Below are 27,800 nucleotides of genomic sequence, written 5' to 3'. Positions count from 1 at the left end.
GACTAGTGAGCACTGAAACCCTTGCTTGAGCATATAATTCAGAGTTTACCCCACTGTTACTTAATCACTTCTCTCACTATAATTCACAAGTGTTCCTCAATCCATCTTAATTGAAAGAACCTTTGAGCATAATTCATTTCTTGCTTGGGGACAAGCAAGCTTTAAGTTTGGTGTTGTGATGACAAGTCATCTTAGCCTAGTTTCACTAGTCTTTTTCTTTTAATTTCACTTAGATTATGCACTTTCTTGAGGCTTAAGCAAGCTAAGTTAGGTAGATTTTCATGCTTCCTTTGATTAAACCAACCATATATGATTAATGCAATTTCATGAGGTTTGATGCCATAATTGGTGCATATTAGGATAGAATGATCATCTCATGATTTCAAGCATAGCTTTGATGTGTTTGGTTGATTTATGATAGGTGAAGAAAGCTTGGAAAAGGATTGAAGTGAGAAGGAATGGCTAGAAGCTAAGATGAGACAATGAATCAAGGGAGATTGAACCAGGAACAAATGAAGTTGGAATTGAAGTTAGCCCCAACGTTAGCCCCTAACTTGGAGGCTAACGTTGGGAACTAAAATTGCTCCCAGGGGTTAGCCACGTTAGCGCCAACGTTAGCCCCTAACTTGGAGGCTAACGTTGGCATTTGAATTGCTCCCAGGGGTTAGCCACGTTAGCGCCAACGTTAGCCCTTAACTTGGAGGCTAACGTTGGCATGAGAAATTGTCCTCCAGGGTGTGCAACGTTAGCGCCAACGTTAGCCCCTAACTTGGAGGCTAACGTTGGCGCAACTCCAACTCAAAGCAAGGCCAACGTTAGGGTCAAAGTTAGCCCCCTAACGTTGGCCCAAACGTGAAGTGCAGAGAATGGTGTTTGCTGCTAGAAAAAGTTAGCCATGAAGTTAGCCCCTAACTTTGAGGCTAACTTTAAAAACCCAACTTTGCAAAACTCACATCCGGTTCAATTGATTCACTTGGGTCTCTCTCCAAACTTCAAGAGCAATCAACCAAGGCCTCCTTCAACCCAATTCCACCAAGAGCAAAGGCCCAAACCAAGGCTTGAAGATCAATTGAAGAAAGTGTATAAATAGGCTAGAATTCAATTTGTTTGGAGAGTTCTCTTTTAGAATTTTGCTGAGAGCTTTCCTTGAGTTTGAGTTACAGAGTGATCTTTAGTTTCTTGTTTCGGGGGAAGGAGAAGTCCATTCTCTTCCTCTTAGCTTTCAATTTCAATTACACTTGTCTTGGATCTTGGGTTGGAGAATTGAAGGAATTCTGTTTCAATCTCACCTTAGATCTCTCTTTGATTTACTGTTTAATGAATTTAGCTTCCTGTTAATTGCTCTTCTTCTATTTCCCTTGCAATTTACAATTTCCTGGCTATTGTTCTTGTTGGATCTAGGAAGGCATTGAGATCTAGACTCAGTTTTCTAGTCTCTGGGTCCTGAGATCCAATTCTCACATTTTAAATTTTCTGCTCTTGCTTTACTTATTCATTTACCTTTCTGTTTTAACTACGATCTAATCCCAATTCCCAATTATCCTTCTGTTCGATGCAATTTTACTTTTCCTTGTTTAATTTCTGCAAATCCAACTCCCAATTCCCTTTACAATTCAAGTCATTTACATTTCCAGCACTTTAAGATTTTGCAATTTACATTACTTGCTCTTTAAGTTTCTGCCATTTAATTTCTTGTTCTTTAAGATTCAGCAATTTACTCATTGCTCTCTTTACTTTCAATGCAATTTAAATTCTGCAACTCAATCAACCAAATCTTGATTCGCTTGACTAATTCAACCACTAAACTAAAATTGCTCAATCCTTCAATCCCTGTGGGATCGACCTCACACCCGTGAGTTTTTATTACTTGATGCGACCCGGTATACTTGCCGGTTAGATTGGTGTTATTTTTGGGAGAGATTCTTGTCTCAACCAAAAATATCCCACCAGCTTTAATGTCATTATTTCTACCGTTATTGTATGATTCACAACGTGTTGATATAAAAAAAATGGTATAATAAATTAAAGCTCAATTATAATGAAAAAAATAAAGTTTATTAGACTTAGCCTAAATAAAAAAACAATCAAAGACACTTAAATTTATAAAATAAATTTGCCTCATACAGAACTAAAAAGTTCAAGACATTAAACAAAAAAATGTTTAAATACAAAATACTAAAAATGAAAAATGTTTTAATCCTAAAGCATTAAGTTCAAAATACAAAAAAGTAAAAATAATTGAGTTGAATGAACTTAAAAATTTTTTACAAAAAAAAATTAAATCATTTCAATGATTTCTCTATTCTTAAAAACACCAATTCTCGAAAGATGGTGTTTTCTTCTTGTAAGGATGCGAGAGAAGCATTGAGGCTTTGAATATGAGTTATAAAGTTCTTAAGTCTCTTTTCTCTATTCACATACTCATATAAGATATTTGAGATCTCTTTCTCAATATTTGTGACATAAGTAGATGAGCAAAAGAACATCCTCTAAACTCAGGACAGAGTATCTGCAAGAGGCAATTAAGTCAATCCCGACTGAGTTTCTTTGGTCATTAAGTATTTATTGATGAACACAATAGATTTAAACTTCCTCGAGAGAATACAACCAAAAGATGTTGGAATCTTGAGACATCCCCACCAGTTGAGATTGGAACGTTAGAAGACAAAGCCAACCTCCTCCTCATACAAAGATCACTTTGAGAATAAACTTGGCTTGTCTAACGAACTCAGCTACTCTTGACTATGTCAGAAAGTCAAGAGATCTGAGTTGGTACACTACTCTGGACAAGAATAGAACTCATTAAATGCCTGTTAAGTAAGATCATTAAGTCAAGAGCTCGCTAAATTGGTAACTATTCTGGAAAAGAATAAAACCAACTAAATGTTTGTTAAGTAAGGTCATTAAAGTCAAGAGCTCGTTAAATTAGAAACTATTTTGGATAAAAATAAAATTTATTAAATGCTCATTAAACGAAGTCATAAAGTCATTATATCGTTAACATGATATCGATGATACGGTAATCAATTAAATCGTTGTTATACTAATATCAGAAGAACGGTATCATGTAAAGGCATAATTATAAAGGCAATAAACTTTAAATAAACTTAGCCTAAATAAGTTCAAAATAGCTAAGAGCTACTCGAGAAAATGGAAAAAGAACTTGTCCACAAAACAAACTAAAGTACTGAGTGCAAAAAATTTATTTGGGCTTGGTCCATCAAATTTAGGTATTCTCGATAAAGTCGCTAAGTCAAGAAACCCGAGTTGGAACACTTTTCTGAATAAAAATAACACTCGAGATTATGATTAAATGAGAATACTACGTTACTAGTTAACGGGTATATTATGTTACTAGTTAACGAACATGTTAATAAAGTCATAATATCACAAAATTGTCAAATCATAGCATTAAACACGTACATTAAAGGCAATAAATATCCAAGCCGTTACCTATAAAGTACAAATAAGCAGAAAAGAAAAAACTTGACAAGTAGTTTCTTTTCAATATTCTATTATTTAAAATACTACTGACTTAAGCATTAGAGTATTTTTACAAGTTGTCCTCCTGACTTGATTTCAACATTATTAGAGTAGAGTCTCTGAATTTCATTAGCTCGTTACTTCAAAAAAAGATCCTCAAAATAAGATACTAAAAAACACAAACATCATTAGCTCGTTACTCCAAAAAAAGATCCTCAAAATAAGATACTAAAAAACACAAACATACACACATACTAAAAAACACAAACACACGGGGACGGATCTATGTGGGTGGTTGTGGGGGCAAGTTTGAAAATTCTTTGAGTAGTATATGATAATAATATTTATTTGCTCCCACTAAATTATTAAATTTGACCCTACAATAATTTTTTATTCAATTTTTGGTACTTTATAATCAATTTAAAAATTTCATATTAGATGTCATTAGAATGATCAATTCTCAATTTAAATAAAATTTATGTTTTTTTTAGAAATCCATTTGAAAGAGTATTATTTAACTTTTTTTATATTAATTTTTATTTTTTTTAGTAACAACTACATTAATTTAAAGAACTTTCTCAACTATAAATCTCAATAGGAATTGACTTCTAATTATATGAGAAGTAAATTTCTAAATAAGTATTTACTAATATATATATATATAAGAGTAGTACTACACATTCAAGTCTTTTTATGAATTAAAACTAACTAAGTTAAACAATAAGACATAGAATAATGCTAGTCATTACTGATTTTTGTTATCTTAGATTAATTTGGTTGGGCTTATTTAACAAAAAAAATTTTAATGTGTAACATTATTCTATATAAAAAGAGAAATATTTCGATTGTATTGTTAAGAAAAAGATTACTCAATTTTTTTTTAAAATATAAAACCTAAATAATAAAATTTTAAATTATGTGTTATTATTTAAATTATTATTTTAGTATTTTAATTTGTAAATTAGATATTTTAAAGATTAATCATCTTATATGTACATAGAAAATAACTACCTGTATACATATTGGAATAAAAAAATATATTAAAAATAAATTAAACAATACATATATTTATATACAAATATATAATAATTAATAAATATTTTGATAGCTGATTTATATATACACATAATATTTTATTATAAAAATTATTATTATATTATATATATTTTTTCCCACTATCAAAAGCACTACATTCTATATAGGACCGATGAGGCTGTGACTTGTTGACTTCATTTGGTGGACGATAAAAAGTGTATTGCCAAAATGAACTCAGAAAGCGATCGAATGAACTTTTGTATTTCCACTATGAGAGAACATATCATCGCATTGGCTTTAGCTTTGGGTAGCTAGATGGCGACGAGTGTCACGAAGAAAAGGATACGCAGAAGAAAAAGAGCAAGAGCATGTTAGTGTGGAACCTACTTCCATTACTAGTTTTTGGTAAGATGGGAAGTTGTGATCGTAGGACCTGGAGGGATCTTCACCACTAAAGGGGAGTCACATAGCGAAGGTATTCATAGCCACACAAATTCAACACGGTCTTTGTTAACAAGGACTTTAATAATTCTTTAAAAAGAATAATAAAACATAAAAAAAACTTTGAACGAGAACTCTATTTGATATATTTAATGTACTGGAAGTTCAAAAAAAAGATAATGCTATTCAGCCTTTCGTTAATAAGTCAACCAGCAGTCTTCCCGTAATATGTCAGACTTTTTTTTTAACTTAATTAATAAATAAGATTCTAACCAATCGACCACTAAAATTGTAAAAAGTTAGTTAAAATAATATTGATTAGGTCAATTCAATCACCTTAATTGTCATTAACTAAGAACAAACATGTAACTCACGACTCTCTTAGATTTTACCCTGAAGTTAAGGAAGAAATATAATCTATAATGACTAAAGACATTTCATTAAACACTTAATAGGCATAAATGAAATTTAACATTGAAAAAAAAAAAAACACAATTTCAAATTCACTAAAATTGCAAAGTAAGAATTGCTCAACAAAATATAAATTCAAAGAACGACACAAAAGAGATTCATTCATTCAACTTCAAATTAAATTTTAAATACCAAGCATCCAATATATAGCGTAAATAGAATATGAAAGAAAATGCAAACCAAAACAAATCTTGTAGAAATTGAAGATTAGAACATGAATCTTGCAAGAATGGGTTGGAAAACGGGTTAAATTATTGGGTTAGTGGTGTATGAGCATCTTTAATAGTTTTTCTAGTTAATTATGTTAATTAAGTTAATGATTTCTCTCTAAATTCCTTTTGTTTTAGTCAATATATTTTGAGTGTTTTGTGTTTCGTGTTTTGTAGGAAATTATTAAAAGAACACTAGCAAGAATAGAGTGGAAGGACGAGAAGCAGATAAGGCCATGAAAACACTCAATTCATGCATGACGTGCCATGCCATTCTCATGTGGCACGCCAAACAAGAGATCAAGCTCTAGGAACAAGGGCATACTAGGCCAAGTTTCTCATGCGACACGCTGAGTCAAGTTCCAAGAGCCAATTTCCATGCTCAACCATTGGTGTGCCACTCCCAACCAACTCAAGTGACACGTCTTTATGCCTCTGATGTCAAGGCATTCTGACTAGTTTTACTAGTCATTCTTTGTGTATTTTAAGATAGTTTTATACATTTTCTTAGGCAATAAGCAAGTATTTGGTTGGATATGCATTCATGTTTTGATTCAAGCAAACATAGTGAATTTTGAACATTTGCATGAGAATGATGTTAGAATTGAATGATAAAATGAATGATGCATAATCTCATGTTCTAGAGCAAAATTTTGATGCACTTTGTTTGTTTGATTTCAGGCCAAAAGAAACAGAGAAGAGCCATGTTAGTACCACTAACGTGGCCATTAACGTAGAAGAGAAGCAAGCTTGCAACGTTAGTGGTGAAGTTAGCACCACTAACATCTTCGAAGGCCATTTAAGCCCACGTTAGTGGACATTAACGTGGAAGAAAGGAGAAGCTGCAACGTTAGTGGTGAAGTTAACACCACTAACGTTAGGAAGGCCATCATAAGCCCACGTTAGTGCCACTAACGTGGAGCAAGGAAAGGGTTGCAACGTTAGTGGTGTTAACTTCACCACTAACATTGGAATTGGCGAAGGATACCTACGTTAATGGTCACATTAGTGCCACTAACATGGGTATTAACGTGAGATAAAAGAGGAAGTGCAACGTTAGTGGTGTTAACTTCACCACTAACGTTAGAAATGGCCAAGAAGCCCACGTTAGTGGCCACGTTAGTTCCAATAATGTGGAAACTAACGTAGAAGGGGAGGAAGTTTGCAACGTTAGTGGTGAAGTTAACACCACTAACGTCTTCGAGCCAAGGTATGCGCACGTTATTGCCCATGTTAACACCACTAACGTGAGCCATTAACGTGGAGGAAAGGATGGTTGTGACGTTAATGGTAAAGTTAACATCATTAACGTCACCGAAGGTTAGGAAAGGCTACGTTAGTGGTCACATTAATGCCACTAACGGTGGGGTTAACGTAGTTCAAGAGGGTTGGGACGTTAGTGACAAAGTTAGTGTCACTAACGTCTTCGAACCAGAATTTATACTTAACGTTAACCACACTAATGTCTTGACTAACGTGAATAATACTTGACTCAACTTCTTCTAGCAAGTTGAGCTAAGCCCACTAAGTTTGTAACTGCTTCAACTGAGCTAAAAGGCCCATGTCTAGAGACTTACAGACTGAATTGAAGATCAGAGAAGTAGTATATATAGGGGTAGTTTTGAACTAGAAAGGGGGATTGGCACTTGGGGATCCAAGATTGTAAACACTCTGTATTTTACTTTCTCTGTAATTGATTTTACTTTCAATGCACTTTTCATTTTCAATTTCTATTCCTAGAGCTATAAACAACTAAACCCCTCTTCATTGGGTTAGGGAGCTCTGTTGTAATTAAATGGATCAATAATAATTTTTATTCTTCTTCCTCTTTCTTTTCTCTTGATTTGCTAGAAAGCTTTCGAGCTTCATTCAATTGAACAATTGTCTCGGAAGAGAAATTTTTCATACTTGAATTTCCTCTGAACCTTGGAAAAGGAATGAGGAAATCATGCTAGAAATGCTTTCACATGTTGGATTGGGTTGGGGGTTGGATGGATATCGTGACATGTAATCCTACCAATAGTTTGATATAGAAAAGCAGTGGTATAATCAGTGACCATACTTCATCTCTTCCCATGAGCAATTAGATCAAGGAATTGGACAATTGTTCAAGCTTAGAGAGATTGGATTGCCAAGGAATTTGGATCCAATCACCTAAGATTGCCAAGAGATCAATGAATGCATTGATTGAGGAAGAGATGAGAATGAACTTCATCCGGAGGATTGCAATATCTCCTAAGCCCAATGATCTTCCCCACTTCTGATCTTACCCATTCTCTTTAATTCTTCTATTTACTTTAATGTTCATTACCCCCATTCCCATTTAAGTTTCTGCAATTTATTTTCTACACTTTACATTCTGCCATTTACTTTCAGCTATTTACATTTCTTGTTATTTACTTTTTCGCCATTTTATTTTCTGCAATTCTCAATTCAAATTTGCTTAGCTCAACTAGAAAACTCCTCTAATTAAAGTTGCTCAACGAATCAATCCCTGTAGGATTCGACCTCACTCTATTGTGAGTTTTTACTTGACGACAATTCGATATACTTGCCGAGGAAAATTTGTAGCGATACAGGTTTTCGTGCATCAGCCTCACCTCAGGAAGCAAGGGCGTGCCATGCCCCACACTCAAAGTGGCATCCTTCGTACCCACCAAGCACCCAGCCAAGGGCGTACCACGCCGTCCTCCCCCTACTACATGCCTTCGACCTTCAACCAGCCCTTAACTAAGGGCGTGCCATGCCAAGCATCCCAAGTGGCACTCCAAACTAAAGATCAGAAGGCCTTCTAAGAGGTTAACTTGAGGGCGTGTTGGTGGACGAAATTGTGATCCTTAAAGTTGTACTCTTTGTACTTGTATGAAATTTAAAATTGGCACGTGTGATCACAACTCCGTTCAACTTAACCAGCAAGTGTACTGGGTCATCCAAGTAATACCTTACGTGAGTAAGGGTCGATCCCACAGAGATTGTTGGTATGAAGCAAGCTATGGTCACCTTGTAAATCTCAGTTAGGCAGATTAAATGGTTATGGGTTTCAAAAATTAATAATAAATAGAAAATAAAAAGGGATAGAAATACTTATGTAAATCAAACGTGGGAATTTCAGATAGGCGTATGGAGATGCTGTGCTCCTCTTGAATCTCTACTTTCTTATTACATTCATCCAATTCTTCTTACTCCTTTCCATGGAAAGCTATATGTAGGGCATCACCATCATCAATGGCTACTTTTCATCCTCTCGGGAAAATGGTCCTATGCGCTGTCACTGCACGGCTAATCGTCTGGAGGCATCACCCTTGACAATGGCTACATCCCATCCTCTCAATGAAAATGGTCCAAATGCTCTATCACAGCACGGCTAATCAGCTGTTGGTTCTCGATCATGTTGGAATAGGATCCATTGATCCTTTTGCGTTTGTCATCACGCCCAGCAATCGCGAGTTTGAAGCCCGTCACAGTCATTCAATACCGGAATCCTACTCGGAATACCACAGACAAGGTTAGACTTTCCGGATTCCCGGGATCCTACTCAGAATACCACAGACAAGGTTAAACTTTCCGGATTCCCATGAATGCCGCCATCTATCTAGCTTATACCACGAAGATTCTGTTGGAGAATCTAAGAGATGTGCGTCCGGCCTAGAGTAGAACGGAAGTGGTTGTCAGTCACGTGCGTTCATAGGTGAGAACGATGATGAGTGTCACGGATCATCACATTCATCAAGTTAAAGTGCAACGTATATCTTGGAATAAGAATAAAAGAGAATTGAATAGAAAATAATAATGATTGTATTGAAACTTGAGGTACAGCAGAGCTCCACACCCTTAGTCTATGGTGTGCAGAAACTCCACCGTTGAAAATACATAAGTGAAAGGTTCAGGCATGGCCGAATGGCCAGCCCCCTGAATGATCAAAAGACCAAATGATCCAAGACTAAACAGTCAAAAGATTAAACTGTCAAAAGATGTCTAATACAATAGTAAATTATCCTATTTATACTAGACTAGCTACTAGGGTTTACATGAGTAAGTAATTGATGCATAAATCCACTTCCGGGGCCCACTTGGTGTATGCTTGGGCTGAGCTTGATCTATCCATGAGCTGAGGCTTTTCTTAGAGTTGAACTCCAAGTTATAACGTGTTTTGGGCGTTCAACTCCGGATCATGACGTGTTTCTGGCGTTTAACTCCAGATAGCAGCATGTACTTGGCGTTCAACACCAATTTATGTCATCAATTTCCGAATAAAGTATGGACTATTATATATTGCTGGAAAGCTCTAGATGTCTACTTTCCAACGCCGTTGAGAGCGCTCCATTTGGAGTTCTGTAGCTCCAGAAAATCCATTTCGAGTGCAGGGAGATCAGATTCCAACAGCATCAGCAGTCCTTTTGTCAGCCTTTTTCAGAGTTTTGCTTAAGTCCCTCAATTTCAGCCAGAAATTACCTGAAATTATAGAAAAACACACAAACTCATAGTAAAGTCCAGAAATGTGAATTTAACATAAAAACTAATGAAAACATCCCTAAAAGTAGCTTGAACTTACTAAAAATTACCTAAAAACAATGCCAAAAAGCATATAAATTATCCGCTCATCACGTGTCACGCCAAACCACGCCAAGTTGAAACACCTTCCCAAGTGGCATGCCACCCTACATACCCATGCACCCATTCTTGGGTCAGCTTCTAGTAATCATCCAAGTTCGGCATCACTTCACCCAAGTGTCAAGCCAACTCTCAAAGTTCTAAGAGCAATTGCAAGGCCCATGTTCTAAGTGAATATTAGAATGGCCAAGCTTTGAATTTTAACTATAAGGAGAAGATCATCTTTAATTGAGATTAATTAGAAAATATTTTATTTGATTCTGTTTTTGAATTCAAAAAGTAGGTTTAGAGTGGAATATAAATAAGTCCAAAAAGTTTCTCGATGGACACTACTTTAGTTTCTCTAATTTTGAATCCTTGTTTTTGTTTTTGTATTATGAGTCACTAATCTCCTCTGTTAAGGTTAGGAGCTTTGTTGATTTTGATGGACTAATGTTATTGTTTATCTACTTTTGATTAATGCATTGATATTTTTCTTAAGAAGCAAGTTTTGTTCTTCATCTTAAAGGTTTAGAATGTATTGGAAAATAATTCTAATCTGATTTGAATTCTGTTTTTACCTTGGAGAAGTTGATTACTGGAATTAAGCTTAAACTTCTTCTCATAATCTTTAAGTTTTTAAAACTAGTTTTGATAAGTGACATAAAATCAACTAGGATTAATATTTAAGAATTGTATGGCTTTAAATCAGAAATTGCGTTTGACCTCTTATCATAACAAATTGATCAAGGAATTGACAGATTATTATATTAAGAGAAATTGAATTACTAATAGATTGAAGTTTGATTAACTATGGTTTGTCATAGATACATCTCTGCATAATCAAAGTGGATAGCAAGAAGTATTTTTCCTAAAGCTTAAATATCTCCAAAGCCTTAACTTTTTTATTTATACCACTTTTCCTAATCGTTCATAACTGATTTCTTTTAAATTCTCTATTTTTGACATTTAATACCTCTCAAACAAGTTTTCAATCAATCTAATTAAAATAGTCAATTAACCATTGCTTGCTCAGTCCATTGATCCTCGTGGGAACGATATCCACTCACCGTGGTATTACTTGATACGATTCGGTGTACTTGTCGAGTTGGTTTTACGACCATCATTTAGTTCACCAAAACAATCACTGAACTTGTGCCCTTGGGCAAGGCGGGCTAGCTCGTCGAGCTAGTGGTTTAATTTTTTTTTTACATAGAAAAGGCATTTGGATAATAAACCAAACTCTAAATTAAATCTCCATTTTATCTTCTCATTCAGACAAACACAGTCACTTTTTTCTCATTCTCTCTTTATTATCTTTCCTCTTCAATAGCACAATCGAACAAGTAGCAGCAGTAGACGTTGCAAATCGGCCGAAATTCGCCGGGCCGTCTCACGTAGCTCACCAAAAAAGGCATGCCAAGTTAGAAATTTAAGACCGGTATAATAAAAAAGTCCGCTTAATCCGCATCGCCTAATCCACGGGTTTTGACGGGGTGGGCTTGCCCACCGGATTTTTGGTTTTAGGATGATAATTGAATTTGGAATGTTACTTTTGTGCTTGTATTTAGAATGTTTGTTCATTTTACTTTAAGTTATAATTTGAATTATATTTAATTGATTAGAAACTTGGACAATGTTTAATTATATATTTCCTACAGTTTGTTTTGCTTTGGACAATATTAGTTTCACTATTTTATTTTAAAACATTTAGTTAATGATTATGTTTATTAGATATTTAGAATTATAAAGATTCTAGTGTTAGTGAATTTATAAATTATAATTTTTTGTCTTTAGAAAATATAAATTTATTAAAATATTTGTGAAATTATATATTTTAAAATATTTAATAGTTTAATAATAATAAAAAAATAATTGGCATACTTAGTTGCCAACCCACCAATTCGCCGTTAGGCAGGCGCGGGGCCAACCTCCTCCTCTGTTCCCATTATGCTTTGTTCTTGACTTCATTGGCCTCACTTGGACTATTTTTTATCTGCTAAAAATGAGGAGAGATATGGTGGTAATTCCATTGAAAAAGTTACTTTCTAGGAATACATCGACCATAGAGGGTCACACCTGTAAGGTGGTGCCCTTACAGAGGTTATCAGTATAGATATAGGCAAGAAAGAGCCGCACCTGTAAGGCAGAGGTTGCTTACAGAGGTTATGTTTGTGTATATTGGCTCAAGAGAGTCGCACCTATAACGCAGAGGTTGCTTACAGAGGTTATGCTAACTAGAAAGTGAAGCTCAGACAAAGATCGCTGGGTTATGTTGGGAGCAGACAGATGAGCTTATTACCTGCACTAAAATAGGTATGCATTATGATTATTTGTGCATATTTTCTGTGAATTGTGCCAGTTGAGATTTTGTGTGTGCTATATTTGACTTCTATGTTCTTTAGTTATTATGGTTAGTTGTACTTGTTGGTTGTTGCAGTGGTTCAGTATTTAACACAACGAACATAACTAGCCACCCCGACCTTACTAAGAACTTTCCAGTTCTTACCCCTTTACCTTCCCCTTCAGACGGACACAGAGATCCTATTCTATGAGTTAGATCACCCCTACATATACGAGGGCCCGATGCATCATAATTTTTACATAGCAGTTGCCGAGCCTCGAGTACGACTGTATGTGTTACCATCCTCTCCAGCATGTGACCGACACTCCTTTCTTTGACCCTAATGCCTCCAACAAGTTTTCTTTTACTTGGCTTCACCTGAATGTTCCACACGATCCATTTCCAAATGGACCTAGACACCCCCATCCTATTCAGCCCAAGGACCAGGTTGTTCCCCTGCCGGACCTAATTGAGCAGTATGTGCTTGAGCCTGTACCTGAGTGGGATTTTCCTTTAAAGCTGGTTTTATCACCTTTGTCTGGCGCACAGACCGGAGAGTTGTCTGGACCTTTTGTAGATACTTTGGATACAACACATGCGAATAGACCTATGTTCGTTCATGGGCCTGTGCATATGGATCTGAGCAGTGATAGCGGCATAAGAAAAGTTTCAAAGGTTATAGAAATTTCTGACGATGATGATGAGGATTATGAGGAGTACCCAGATTTGATAGAGATTCCATCTTTTGATAGCGATGATTGATGGTTCGAGGTTGATTGCATGTTTTGGGGGCATTTCAGCTTAGCATAGATTTTGTGTTGTAGTCTCTCACTTTTGGATGGATCCACTGAGAGATTAGGAGTTGTATAGTGGTGCGCAAATTTGTGACTCGCACAACTGAACCGGCAAGTACACCAGATCGTCCAAGAATACCTCAGGTGAGTGAGGGTCGAATCCCAAAGGATTGCTGTATCAGAGATCCGCAAGAAATTTGCGATGAATTCTGTGTGCTCCTCTTGTGGGAGTCCCTGGAACTGGCAGTTTTGCTGCACTAAAGTGATGAGTTATGGGTTGAGCTCAAAATTTGTTGCTCGAATAGGGGGTATACGAATGCTTCTTTCATAGAAGTTAGGAGTGGGGTCTGTATATGACCCCAAAGTTCTTCTTAGTTATATATTCTCAAGTGGATTCATACTGAAATTTTCCTGTTCCTGCCTACACCAACAAAGAGCAAAGCAAAGAAAATGTGGGGGCCTCCATGTAAAGAATAGAGAACTCCCAGTGAGATGTTCCACAGAGATATATAATATATAAAAGTAATAATAATAATAATAAGGATAGAAATTTTAATAAAATAGAAACATAAGAGTTAATCCAAGAATTTCGAATTTTTAAGACTTAAACAGGAAAGGAGCTTAGAGTATTTTTGAAATTTAAAAAGGAAAACAACTTATTAGACACCAAACTTAAAATTTTTGAAATTAAAAACACGGTTTCCGAAAATAGAGAGAAAAATACTAATAGACACCAAACTTAGAGATTCTAAAATCAAGCAAAGGGAAATAGTAAGAATATTTCGAATAATAAGAAAGAACCTAAAAACAGATTTCGAAAAATTCAAGAAAAGAAAAATCAACAAAAATCAAAAGGAAACCAAACTTAAAACTTGACAAAAGATTCAAACAAAAGAAAAAGATGACTAAAGATATGTTTTTGAAAAGAAGATTTCTAAAAAGCAACACAAATAAACAAAAAGCAGTAAAAAGTACCTGATCTAAGGAGAAAAATAACTGGTAGTTTGTCAATACAAATAATCCCCGGCAACGGTGTCAAAAATTTGGTGCGTAAATTTGTGACTCGCATAATTGAATCGGCAAGTGCACCGGGTCGTCCAAGTAATACCTCAGGTGAGCGAGGGTCGAATCCCACGAAGATTATCGGATTGAGCAAGCTGTGGTTATCCTGCAGATTTTAGTCAGGCGAATAGAAGGATAGTTGTTGTTTGTTGTAGGCGCATAGACAAGCAATAACAAAAGCGATAAAGAGTTGATGTAAAGACAGTAATGATAGATTAGTTAAGGCTTTGGAGATGATTCTTCTTCTCGATTAACACATCATGCTCACTACTCCAATGATGAGTGATTCCTTCAATGGCAAGGCTGTAAGTGTTTAAGCCATTGGTCATGGTCATTAATCTCCTCAGGTCCAAACCAAACATCCAAACAGACTAGATCAATCCAGGAGAGGGTGAAGCGCACGCAATTCAATCTCTTGATTATCCTACCCAAAATGTCACGGTCAAGGTCGAATCTTTTAGATCAGAGAATGATGCTCTTATGATTTAAGCCCTTAGAGCCACAGGAACCTCAATTAACCCTACTAATGAGGTTTTATGTCACATTCCTAGCAACTTTTATTTTGAAAAACAAACACTTTAAACTCTTGGGCTGCCCTTTAGGCAGCCTTTGAGTCTTTAATGTTTTAATTTGAAGGATGCATTTTGCTGATATGTCAGTCAAACCATTGATATTTTACCCTTGCGATCCTTGTGGATTTTAGAGAGGTTTGGTACTTCCTAGTCCGACCTCCTTTGAGTGGTGATGTAGGTTTCTCTGCCTTTTGGATCATGCTTGCTTTGAGTTTTTTCTTTGGCGAAGTTATCCTTGCGGCTTAGTGTCTAGGCTTTTAGTAATTTGTCAAATAATTTTTTAGTGTTCTTTACATAGAACCTTTTTAGTTTCAAATGACTTTTGTAGCCCTGTTTTGAGATTGTGCCACTAGCTTTAAGTAGAATCCTTTTCAGGACTTTGTACCTTTTTAGCTAAGGCACTTTGGCTTTTAGGTTTTTCGACCTTTTAGACCTTTATTTGTTCCCTTTGTTGATGTCGCATTTATCCCTTTGGGTTACGCCTTTTGGGTGCCAACCTGTTTGTCTTCACTTGTTCGAGCTTTTTAGTCAAATTCTAACAACTTTTTAGGTAGTGTTTCGGGGAGGAACCTTTTCTTCATAGTTTTGTTTGGAAGACTTTTTAGCGCCGTTTTGACTTGTGTTTTCACTTTTTAAGTAGTGTCTTTTTTTCAAGACTTGTACCTTTCAGCGAAGCACTTCTGGCCTTTAGGATATTTGACCTTTCTTTGGCCTTTGCGAGATGCTTTTGTCCCTTTTTAGTGATCCTTTTATGTTGGTCCGACTTCTCTGTCGGGCCTTCTCGAGTTATTTTTAGTAATCTCATTTCTAGTCAGACCTCGTCAGGTCTTTTTTTATGGGTTACTTTCTATAACTCCTTGCATTAATCCAGGCTTTCTCGCTTCACCTTGCCGACTTTTTTATGATTTGGCGATGAATTTTGCTTTTAAGCATAAACTAATGCGTCTTGGTAGGAAACTTTTTAGGGAACTGATAACTTTATTTCAAATAATAATGAGATAAAACTATAAATGAAAACTGTATACATGTGAGTTCTTACCCTTCTAGGTCGGGCAATTTTTTAGATCTCGGCCTGGCGCCTCATTAAAAAACCTTTTTAGGAAAAAGAGTGCGCCTTGACCTAAGATCTTTACTATTTCCTAGCTATAGTACCTTCTTAGGTTACAAGCATGCCATGACCTTGGTAGCTCTCGCCCTTCGAGATCAGACACCTTATAGTAACCTTTCCCCAGTACTTCTGCAACTCGGTATGGTCCTTTCCAGTTAGTTGCTAGCTTCCCTTCTCCTGACCGACCTGCTCCGATATCAGTTCAAATTAAGATGAGATCGTTGGCGGAGAAGCTTCGTTGGACTACCTTCCGATTATATCTTGAAGCCATTCAACGCTTTAGTGCTTCCTCTCTTATCCGAGCTCTTTCTCAAACTTCTGGAAGTAGGTCGAGCTCTACCCTTTGAGTTTGAAAGTTGATATCTTCATTGTAGCGGATTACCCTTGGGGATCCTTCTTCTATTTCCACAAGAATCATTGCCTCCATTTCGTAAGAGCTAGAAGGGTGATTGATGCGCCACTATTTCGTGGTACATTTTGTGCCTAATTTAAGTGGATTTTATCCACTTTTCCCACATTTATCCAATGAAATGGCATGGTTTCATGATTGTCTCCTAATTTGTGCTTAAGTGTAAAAACATGCTTTTTAGGCCTTAATTTCTTAATTTTGATTCACCTTTGAGTCCACTAGATGCCTTGATATGTTTGTTAGTGAATTCAGGATTGGAAAGGCTAGGAATGGATCAAAGGAATGAAGAGAAAAGCATGCAAAGTGAAGAAATCATGGAAATCAAGGATTTGGGATGTTGAGATCGACACGCACGTGCAGAAGATGCACACGCGTGGAAAGGTGAAGTTGCATGTCGACGCGTATGCGTACATGACGCGTACGCGTAGATAGCGAATTGTCAAGTGACGCGTACGTGTGACCCATGCGTACGCGTCGGTGCTTGCACGTGACCCACTTATAGTGAATTTGCTAGGGACAATTTCTGGGCTTCCCAGGGCCAAATCCAACTCACTTCTGTTGCTATTAAACCCAAGGATTAAAGGGGAAGTTTCAAACAAGTCATAATTGAAAGAGTTTAGTTTTAGTTTAGAGTTAGTTTCTAGAGAGAGAAGCTCTCTCTTCTCTCTAGAATTAGGATTAGGATTAGGTTAATCACTTCTCTAGATCTAGGCTTTAATTCTTCTTCTCATTTACTTCTCCTTCTCGATTTCTTGTTGCTACATCTTGTTCTTTTATTCTTTTGTTGTGATCTCCCTTATTTTGTATACTTTTGTTGTTGATACACTTTTGTTTCTTTTACTTTCTTTTAATGCAATTTGAGGTTATTTATGTTAATTGTGACTTCTTTGATTGTCGTTGTTAATTCTTTGCTATTAATAGTTGTTAGATTTCATTCTTGTTGTCATTTTACCATGCTTTTCTTTCATGCTTTCCAAGTGTTTGATAAAATACTTTCCAGTTAGAGTAGAATTTTCTCCTCTTGGCTTAGCTTGAGTAATTGGTGACTTTTGAGTTATCAAATCTCTTTTTGATTGATAATTAGAAGTTACCAATTGATTTGAATTCCACTAAAGCTAGTCTTTCCTTAGGAGTTGACTAAGACTTGAGGAATCAAATTGATTATTTCCACTTGACTTTCCTTTATAGTTAGAGGTTGACTAAGTGGTGTGATGAATAGGAATTTATCGTTGATGAGCGGATAATTTATACGCTTTTTGGCATTGTTTTTAGTATGTTTTAGTTAGTTTTTATTATATTTTTATTAGTTTTTAGTTAAAATTCACTTTTCTAGACTTTACTATGAGTTTGTGTGTTTTTCTGTGATTTCAGGTATTTTCTGGCTGAAATTGAGGGATCTGAGCAAAAATCTGATTCAGAGGCTGAAAAGGACTGCAGATGCTGTTGGATTCTGACCTCCCTGCACTCGAAGTGGATTTTCTTGAGCTAAAGAAGCCCAATTGGCGCGCTCTCAATTGCGTTGGAAAGTAGACATCCTGGGATTTCCAGCAATGTATAATAGTCCATACTTTGCCTGAGATTTGATGGCCCAAATAGGCGTTCCATGTCAGCTCAAGAATTCTGGCGTTTAACGCCGGAACTGACACAAGAATGGGAGTTAAACGCCCAAACTGGCACAAAAGCTGGCGTTTAACTCCAAGAAAAGTCTCTACACATGAAAGCTTCAATGCTCAGCCCAAGCACACACCAAGTGGGCCCGGAAGTGAATTTTTATGTCATTTACTCATTTCTGTAAACCCTAGGCTACTAGTTCTCTACAAATAGGACCTTTTGCTATTGTATTTTCATCTTTGGATCTTTGATCATCTTTAGATCTTTGAATCTTTTGATCATTTTAGATCTTGGTAGCTATCTTGGTTCTTCTGGTTCCCTCTCTGGGGCCGAAGCCAATGATCATCATTATCACTTATGTATTTTCGGTGAAGTTTCTACACACCATAGATTAAGGTGTGGAGCTCTGCTGTACCTCGAGTATTAATGCAATTACTATTGTTCTTCTATTCAATTCGGCTTATTGTTGTTCTAAGATATCACTTGTTCGTCAACTTGATGAATGTGATGATTCGTGACACTCATCATCATTCTCACCTATGAATGTGTGCCTGACAACCACCTCCGTTCTACCTTAGATTGAGTGGATATCTCTTGGATCCCTTAATCGGAATCCTCATGGTATAAGCTAGAATTGATGGCGGCATTCAAGAGAATCTGGAAGGTCTAAACCTTGTCTGTGGTATTCTGAGTAGGATTCAAGGATTGAATGACTGTGACGAGCTTCAAACTCGCGATTGTGGGGCGTTAGTAAGAGACGCAAAAGAATCACTGGATTCTATTCCGACATGATCGAGAACTGACAGCTGAATAGCCGTGCTATGACAGAGCGCGTTGAACATTTTCACTGAGAGGATGGGAGGTAGCCATTGACAACAGTGAAACCCTACATACAGCTTGCCATGGAAAGGAGTAAGAAGGATTGGATGAAGACAGTATGAAAGCAGAGAGACAGAAGGGACAAAGCATCTCCATACGCTTATCTGAAATTCTCACCAATGAACTACATAAGTATTTCTATCTTTATTTTATGCTTTATTCATATATCATATATAACCATTTGAATCTGCCTGACTGAGATTTACAAGATGACCATAGCTTGCTTCATACCAACAATCTCCGTGGGATCGACCCTTACTCGCGTAAGGTTTATTACTTGGACGACCTAGTGCACTTGCTGGTTAGTTGTGCGAAGTTGTGATAAAGAGTTGAGATTGCAATTGAGCGTACCATGTTGATTGCACCATTGATGATCACAATTTCGTGCACCAAGTTTTTGGCGCCGTTGCCGGGGATTGTTTGAGTTTGGACAACTGACGGTTCATCTTGTTGCTTAGCTTAGGTAATTTTCTTCAGAGTTCTTAAGAATGAATTCTAGTGTTTCAAGGTGATGTTCTTATCATCACCAAAGCTGATTGATTCTCATCAATTTAGCTCTTGAATGCAATGTCCTGCTGAAGCTTGGCTAGCCATGTCTAATTTCTTTAGACTAAAGCTTTAGACTAACATTGCATGATTCCTGGAATTCTCATTAAGAACTTTGATATCCTTATTTTCTTTTTCACTCAATTTTCAAAAAAAAATCCAAGTTGTCAATTGCATGTTTGGTGTCAATTGCATGTTTCTATTCTTCTTGCATTTTTTCATTCATGTGTCTTCATTGATCTTCAAGTTGTTCTTGATGATTTCCTTACTCTGATTTTTAAATTCTCTTGTCTTGAGTGTTTTGGTTGTTTCTCATATGCATTTTCAATTTGTTAGTGTCAGTAGTATACAAACTTCTAAGTTTGGTGTCTTGCATGCATTGTTTATTTGATCTTAGTTTCATTTTGATTATTCTTCATTATTAAAAATCCACAAAATTTTTAATTTGTGTCTTTTCAAGTCAATAATACAGAGAATTGAAGATTCAGAACATACAGCAGAGGAATTACACAGAAAAAGCTGGGCGTTCAAAACGCCCAGTGAGGAAGGAAAACTGGCATTTAAACGCTAGCCAGGGTGCCTGGCTGGGCGTTTAACGCCCAAAAGGGTAGCATTTTGGGCGTTAAACGCCAGAATGTATACCATTCTGGGCGTTTAACACCGGGATGGCACAAGAGAGAAGATTTGGTTTTTAATTCAAATTTTTTTCAAGTTTTCAAAATTTTTCAAAATCAAATCTTTTTCAAACCATATTTTTTCAATCATATATTTTCAAAATCAATTTCTTTCCATTTTCAAAAATACTTACTAACAATTAATGATTTGATTCAACAATTCAAGAATGTTGCCTTTTCTATTGAGAAAGGTTTAATGTCTGAATCATATCTTTCTAATCATATCTTTCTAATCATATCTTTTTAATCATATCTTTCTAATCATATCTTTCTAATCATATCTTTTTAATGTTGCCTTTTCAAATCATATCTTTTTAATCATATCTTTTTAATCACATCTTTTTCAAAATAGTTTTCAATCATATCTTTTTGATTTCTAATTTCAAAATCTTTTTCAAAAATCACTTAATTTTTTTTCCAATCTTAGTTTTCGAAAATCAATTACTTTTTTTTTAATTCACTCTAATTTTCGAAAATTTCTTCCCCTCTTCTCACATCCTTCTATTTATGGACTAACACTCCTCCTCAATGTACAATTCGAACTCCATCTTTCTTGGTAAGTTCAAATTCTTCTACCTCTTCCTTCTATTCCTCTGACACCTCAAGGAATCTCTATACTGTGACATAGAGAATTCCATATTTTCTTGTTTTCTTCTCTTTCATATGAGAAGGAGCAAAGACAAAAGCATTCTTGTTGAGGCTGAACCTGAACTTGAAAGGACCTTGAAGCGAAAGCTAAGAGAAGCTAAGGCACAACTCTCTGTAGAGGACCTAACAGAAATCTTCAAAGAAGAAGAATCCATGGCATCCGAAAACAACAACAATGCCAACAATGCAAGGAAGGTGCTGGGTGACTTTACTTCACCTACTCCCGACTTTTATGGGAGAAGCATCTCTATCCCTGCCATTGGAGCAAACAACTTTGAGCTTAAGCCTCAATTAGTTTCTCTAATGCAACAGAATTGCAAGTTCCATGGACTTCCATTGGAAGATCCTCATCAGTTTTTAGCTGAATTCTTGCAAATCTGTGACACTGTCAAGACCAATGGGGTTGACCCTGAGGTCTACAGACTTATGCTATTCCCTTTTGTTGTAAGAGACATAGCTAGGATATGGTTGGACTCACAACCTAAAGAAAGCCTGAACTCTTGGGAAAAGCTAGTCAATGCCTTCTTGGCAAAGTTCTTTCCACCTCAAAAATTGAGTAAGCTTAGAGTGGAAGTCTAAACCTTCAGACAGAAGGAAGGTGAATCCCTCTATAAAGCTTGGGAAAGATACAAACAATTGATCAGAAAGTGTCCTTCTGACATGCTTTCTGAATGGAGCATCATAGGTATCTTCTATGATGGTCTGTCTGAACTATCCAAGATGTCATTGGACAGCTCTGCTGGAGGATCTCTTCATCTGAAGAAGACGCCTGCAGAAGCTCAAGAACTCATTGAAATGGTTGCAAATAACCAATTCATGTACACTTCTGAAAGGAATCCTGTGAACAATGGGACGAATCAGAAAAATGGAGTTCTTGAGATTGATACTCTGAATGCCATACTGGCTCAGAACAAAATATTGACTCAGCAAGTCAATATGATCTCTCAAAGTCTATCTGGAATGCAAGCTGCACCAGGCAGTACTAAGGATGCTTCATTTGAAGAAGAAGCTTATGATCTTGAGAACCCTTCAATGGAAGAGGTGAATTACATGGGAGAACCCTATGGAAATACCTATAATCCTTCATGGAGAAATCATCCAAATTTCTCATGGAAGGATCAACAGAGACCTCAACAAGGTTTCAACAACAATAATGGTGGAAGAAACGGGTTTAGCAATGGCAAGCCTTTTCCATCATCTTCTCAGCAACAGATAGAGAATTCTAAGCAGAGCCACTCTGACTTAGCAACCATGTTCTCTGATCTAATCAAAACCACTCAAAGTTTCATGACTGAAACAAGGTCCTCCATTAGGAATTTGGAGGCACAAGTGGGACAGTTGAGCAAGAAAATTAATGAACTCCCTCCTAGTACTCTTCCAAGCAATACAGAAGAGAATCCAAAAGGAGAATGCAAGGCCATTAACATGACCCACATGGCCGAACTTGGAGAGGAGGAAGAGGTAGTGATCGCCACTGAGGAAGACCTCAATGGACGTCCACTGGCCTCCAATGAGTTCCCTAATGAGGAACCATGGGAATCTGAGGCTCATAATGAGACCATAGAGAGTCCATTGAATTTACTTCTGCCATTCATAAGCTCGAATGAGTATTCTTCCTCTGAAGAGGATGAAGATGTCACTGAAGAGCAAGTTGCCAAGTACCTTGGAGCAATCATGAAGCTAAATGACAAGTTATTTGGTAATGAGACTTGGGAGGATGAACCCCTTTTGCTCACCAAAGAACTGGATGACTTGTCTAGGTAGAAATTACCTCAAAAGAGACAGGACCCTGAGAAGTTCTCAATACCTTGTACCATAGGCACCATGACCTTTAAGAAGGCTTTGTGTGACCTAGGGTCAAGCATAAACCTTATGCCTCTCTCTGTAATGGAGAAGCTAGAGATCTTTGAGGTGCAAGCTGCAAGAATCTCACTAGAGATGGCAGACAATTCAAGAAAACAAGCTTATGGACTTGTAGAGGATGTTTTGGTGAAAGTTGAAGACCATTACATCCTTGCTGATTTCATAGTCCTAGAGACTGGGAAGTGCATGGATGAATCCATCATCCTTGGCAGACCCTTCCTAGCCACAGCAAAGGTTGTGATTGATGTTGACAGAGGAGAATTGATCATTCAAGTGAATGAAGAATCCTTTGTGTTTAAGGCTCAAGGATATCCCTCTGTTACCATGGAGAGGAAGCATGAAGAGCTTCTCTCAAAACAGAGTCAAACAGAGCCCCCACAGTCAAACTCTAAGTTTGGTGTTGGAAGGACACAACCAACTTCTAAGTTTGGTGTTGAACCCCCCACATTCAAACTCTAAGTTTGGTGTTGGGAGGTTCCAACATTGCTCTGAGTATCTGTAAGGCTCCATGAGAGCCCACTGTCAAGCTACTAACATTAAAGAAGCGCTTGTTGGGAGGCAACCCAATGTTATATTTATCTATTTTCCTTTGTTATTTTATGTTTTTTGTAGGTTGATGATCATGGAAAGTCACAAAATCAATTGAAAAAGCAAAAACAGAATGAAAAACAGAAAGAAAAACAGCACACCCTGGAGGAAAACCTTACTGGCGTTTAAACGCCAGTAAGGGCAGCAAATGGGCGTTTAACGCCCAGTCTGGCACCATTCTGAGCGTTTAATGCCAGAAAGGGGCACCAGACTGGCGTTAAACGCTAGGAAAGGGCAAGAAGCTGGCGTTAAACGCCAGAAATGGGCACCAGCCCGGCGTTTAACGCCAGAATTGGCATAAAGAGCATTTTTGCTTGCCACTTGGTGCAGGGATGAATTTTCCTTGACACCTCTGGATCTGTGGACCACACAGGATCCCAACCTACCCCACTACTCTCTTTCTTCTTCACCCATTCACCAATCAACTCAACACCTCTTCCCCAAAAACCCCTCACCTATCAAATCCTACTATTCTCTTCACCATTCACAGCAATCCTTCATAAAACCCCACCTACCTCACCATTCAAATTCAAACCACTTTCCCTCCCAAACCCACCCATAATGGCCGAACTATACACCCCTCTCTACTCCTATATAAACCCATCTTCACCACCTCATTTTCACACAACCTAAACACTACTTCTCTCCCTTTGGCCGAAACACAAAGCCCCCCTCCATCTCCTCTATTTCTTCTTCTTCTACTCTCTTCTTTCTTCTTTTGCTCGAGGACGAGCAAACCTTCTAAGTTTGGTGTGGTAAAAGCATTGTTTTTTGTTTTTCCATAACCATTTATGGTACCTAAGGCTGGAGAAACCTCTAGAAAGAGGAAAGGGAAGGCAAAAGCTTCCACCTCTGAGTCATGGAAGATAGAGAGATTCATCTCAAGGGTGCATCAAGACCACTTCTATGAAGTTGTGGCCATGAAGAAGGTGATCCCCGAGGTCCCTTTCAAACTCAAAAAGAGTGATTATCCGGAGGTCCGACATGAGATTCAAAGAAGAGGTTAGGAAGTTCTTACCAACCGCATTCAACAAGTCGGAATCTTAATGGTTCAAGAGTTCTATGCCAATGCATGGATCACCAAGAACCATGATCAAGGTGTGAACCCGGATCCAAAGAATTGGCTTACAATGGTTCGGGGGAAATACTTAGATTTTAGTCCGGAAAATGTAAGGTTGGCATTCAACTTGCCCATGATGCAAGGAGATGAACACCCTTATACTAGAAGGGTCAACTTTGATCAAAGGTTGGACCAAGTCCTCATAGACATTTGTGAAGAGGGCGCTCAATGGAAGAGAGATTCAAGAGGGAAGCCGGTTCAATTGAGAAGGCATGACCTCAAGCCCGTGGCTAGGGGATGGTTGGAGCTTATCCAACGCTCAATCATTCCCACTAGCAACCGGTCCGAAATTACTATAGACCGGGCTATCACGATTCATAGCATCATGATTGGAGAGAAAGTAGAAGTTCATGAGGTTATAGCCTAAGAACTTTATAAGGTGGCGGACAAGTCCTCTACCTTGGCAAGGTTAGCCTTCCCTCATCTCATATGTCACCTCTGTTATTCAGTTGGAATTGACATAGAAGGAGACATCCTCATTAATGAGGACAAGCCCATCACTAAGAAAAGGATGGAGCAAACAAGAGATCCCACTCATCATGAAATCCCTGAGATGCCTCAAGGGATGCACTTTCCTCCACAAAACTATTGGGAGCAAATCAACACCTCCCTAGGAGAATTGAGTTCCAACATGGGACAACTAAGGGTGGAGCACCAAGAACATTCCATCCTCCTCCATGAAATTAGAGAAGATCAAAGAATCATGAGAGAGAAGATCAAAGAATCATGAGAAAAGATCAAAGAATCATGAGAGACATTGAGGAGCTCAAGCACTTCATAAGATCTTCAAGAGGAAGAATAAGCCGTCATCACTAAGGTGGACCCGTTCTTTAATCTCCTTGTTCTTTATTTTTCTGTTTTTCAAAAAATCATGCTTATGCTTATCTATATTTGTGTCTTATGATCATTAGTGTCTTAGTGTCTATGCCTTAAAGTTATGAATGTCCTATGAATCCATCACCTTTCTTAAATGAAAAATGTTCTTAATTAAAAAAGAGAAGAATTGCATGAATTTTGAATTTTATAACAGATTAATTATTTTGATGTGGTGGCAATACTTTGACTTCTGAATGTATGCTTGAACAGTGCATATGTCTTTTGAATTTTTTGTTCATGAATGTTGGCTCTTGAAAGAATGATGAAAAAGGAGACATGTTACTGAGGATCTGAAAAATCATAAAAATGATTCTTGAAGCAAGAAAAAGCAGTGAATACAAATAAAAAACGAAAAAAATGGGGATAAAGAAAATAATAATAATAATAATAAAGTCGTGATCCAAGGCAAAAAGAGTGTGCTTAAGAACCCTGGACACCTTTAATTGGGGACTCTAGCAAAGCTGAGTCACAATCTGAAAAGGTTCACCCAGTTATGTGTCTGTGGCATGTATGTATCCGGTGGTAATACTGGAAGACAGAGTGCTTTGGGCCACGGCCAAGACTCATAAAGTAGCTGTGTTCAAGAATCATCATACTTAACTAGGAGAATCAATAACACTATCTGGATTCTGAGTTCCTATAGAAGCCAATCATTCTGAATTTCAAAGGATAGAGTGAGATGCCAAAACTGTTCAGAGGCAAAAAGCTAAAAGCCCTGCTCATCTAATTAATACTGATCTTCATAGATGTTTTTGGAATTCATTGCATATTCTCTTCTTTTTATCTTATTTGATTTTCAGTTGCTTGGGGACAAGCAACAATTTAAGATTGGTGTTGTGATGAGCGGATAATTTATACGCTTTTTGGCATTGTTTTTAGTATGTTTTTAGTATGTTTTAGTTAGTTTTTATTATATTTTTATTAGTTTTTAGTTAAAATTCACTTTTCTGGACTTTACTATGAGTTTGTGTATTTTTCTGTGATTTCAGGTATTTTCTGGCTGAAATTGAGGGATCTGAGCAAAAATCTGATTCAGAGGCTGAAAAGGACTGCAGATGCTGTTGGATTCTGACCTCCCTGCACTCGAAGTGGATTTTCTTGAGCTAAAGAAGCCCAATTGGCGCGCTCTCAATTGCGTTGGAAAGTAGACATCCTGGGCTTTTCAGCAATGTATAATAGTCCATACTCTGCCCGAGATTTGATGGCCCAAACAGGCGTTCCATGTCAGCTCAAGAATTCTGGCGTTTAACGTCGGAACTGACACAAGAATGGGAGTTAAACGCCCAAACTGGCACAAAAGCTGACGTTTAACTCCAAGAAAAGTCTCTACACATGAAAGCTTCAATGCTCAGCCCAAGCACACACCAAGTGGGCCCGGAAGTAGATTTTTATGTCATTTACTCATTTCTGTAAACCCTAGGCTACTAGTTCTCTACAAATAGGACCTTTTGCTATTGTATTTTCATCTTTGGATCTTTGATCATCTTTAGATCTTTGAATCTTTTGATCATTTTAGATCTTGGTAGCTATCTTGGTTCTTCTGGTTCCCTCTCTGGGGCCGAAGCCAATGATCATCATTATCACTTATGTATTTTCGGTGGAGTTTCTACACACCATAGATTAAGGTGTGGAGCTCTGCTGTACCTCGAGTATTAATGCAATTACTATTGTTCTTCTATTCAATTCGGCTTATTGTTGTTCTAAGATATCACTTGTTCGTCAACTTGATGAATGTGATGATCCGTGACACTCATCATCATTCTCACCTATGAATGTGTGCCTGACAACCACCTCCGTTCTACCTTACATTGAGTGGATATCTCTTGGATCCCTTAATTGGAATCCTCGTGGTATAAGCTAGAATTGATGGAGCCATTCAAGAGAATCTGGAAGGTCTAAACCTTGTCTGTGGTATTCTGAGTAGGATTCAAGGATTGAATGACTGTGACGAGCTTCAAACTCGCGATTGTGAGGCGTTAGTGACAGACGCAAAAGAATCACTGGATTCTATTCCGACATGATCGAGAACCGACAGCTGAATAGCCGTGCTGTGATAGAGCGCGTTGAACATTTTCACTGAGAGGATGGGAGGTAGCCATTGACAATGGTGAAACCCTACATACAGCTTGCCATGGAAAGGAGTAAGAAGGATTGGATGAAGATAGTAGGAAAGCAAAGAGACGGAAGGGACAAAACATCTCCATACGCTTATCTGAAATTCTCACCAATGAACTACATAAGTATCTCTGTCTTTATTTTATGCTTTATTCATATATCATCCATAACCATTTGAATTTGCCTGACTGAGATTTACAAGATGACCATAGCTTGCTTCATACCAACAATCTCCGTGGGATCGACCCTTACTCGCGTAAGGTTTATTACTTAGACGACCCAGTGCACTTGCTCGTTAGTTGTGCGAAGTTGTGATAAAGAGTTGAGATTGCAATTGAGCGTACCATGTTGATGGCGCCATT

At 37.3% G+C, this 27,800-nt stretch overlaps 1 non-coding gene across 1 annotated transcript; it reads right to left on the bottom strand.

Annotated features, from left to right (window-relative positions):
* Positions 1 to 21,434: 21,434 nt before the first annotated feature.
* LOC130971618 (small nucleolar RNA R71) lies at positions 21,435 to 21,542 on the bottom strand. Its single transcript, XR_009082831.1, has one exon. It is a non-coding gene; the product is annotated as a small nucleolar RNA R71 (small nucleolar RNA).
* Positions 21,543 to 27,800: the final 6,258 nt, after the last annotated feature.

The sequence above is a fragment of the Arachis stenosperma genome, chromosome 3, assembly GCF_014773155.1.
Source record: "Arachis stenosperma cultivar V10309 chromosome 3, arast.V10309.gnm1.PFL2, whole genome shotgun sequence".
In the NCBI taxonomy this organism is placed as follows: Eukaryota; Viridiplantae; Streptophyta; class Magnoliopsida; order Fabales; family Fabaceae; genus Arachis; species Arachis stenosperma.
Note: the sequence above shows the minus strand (reverse complement) of the source record. Positions and strands in the feature narration are given on the sequence as shown.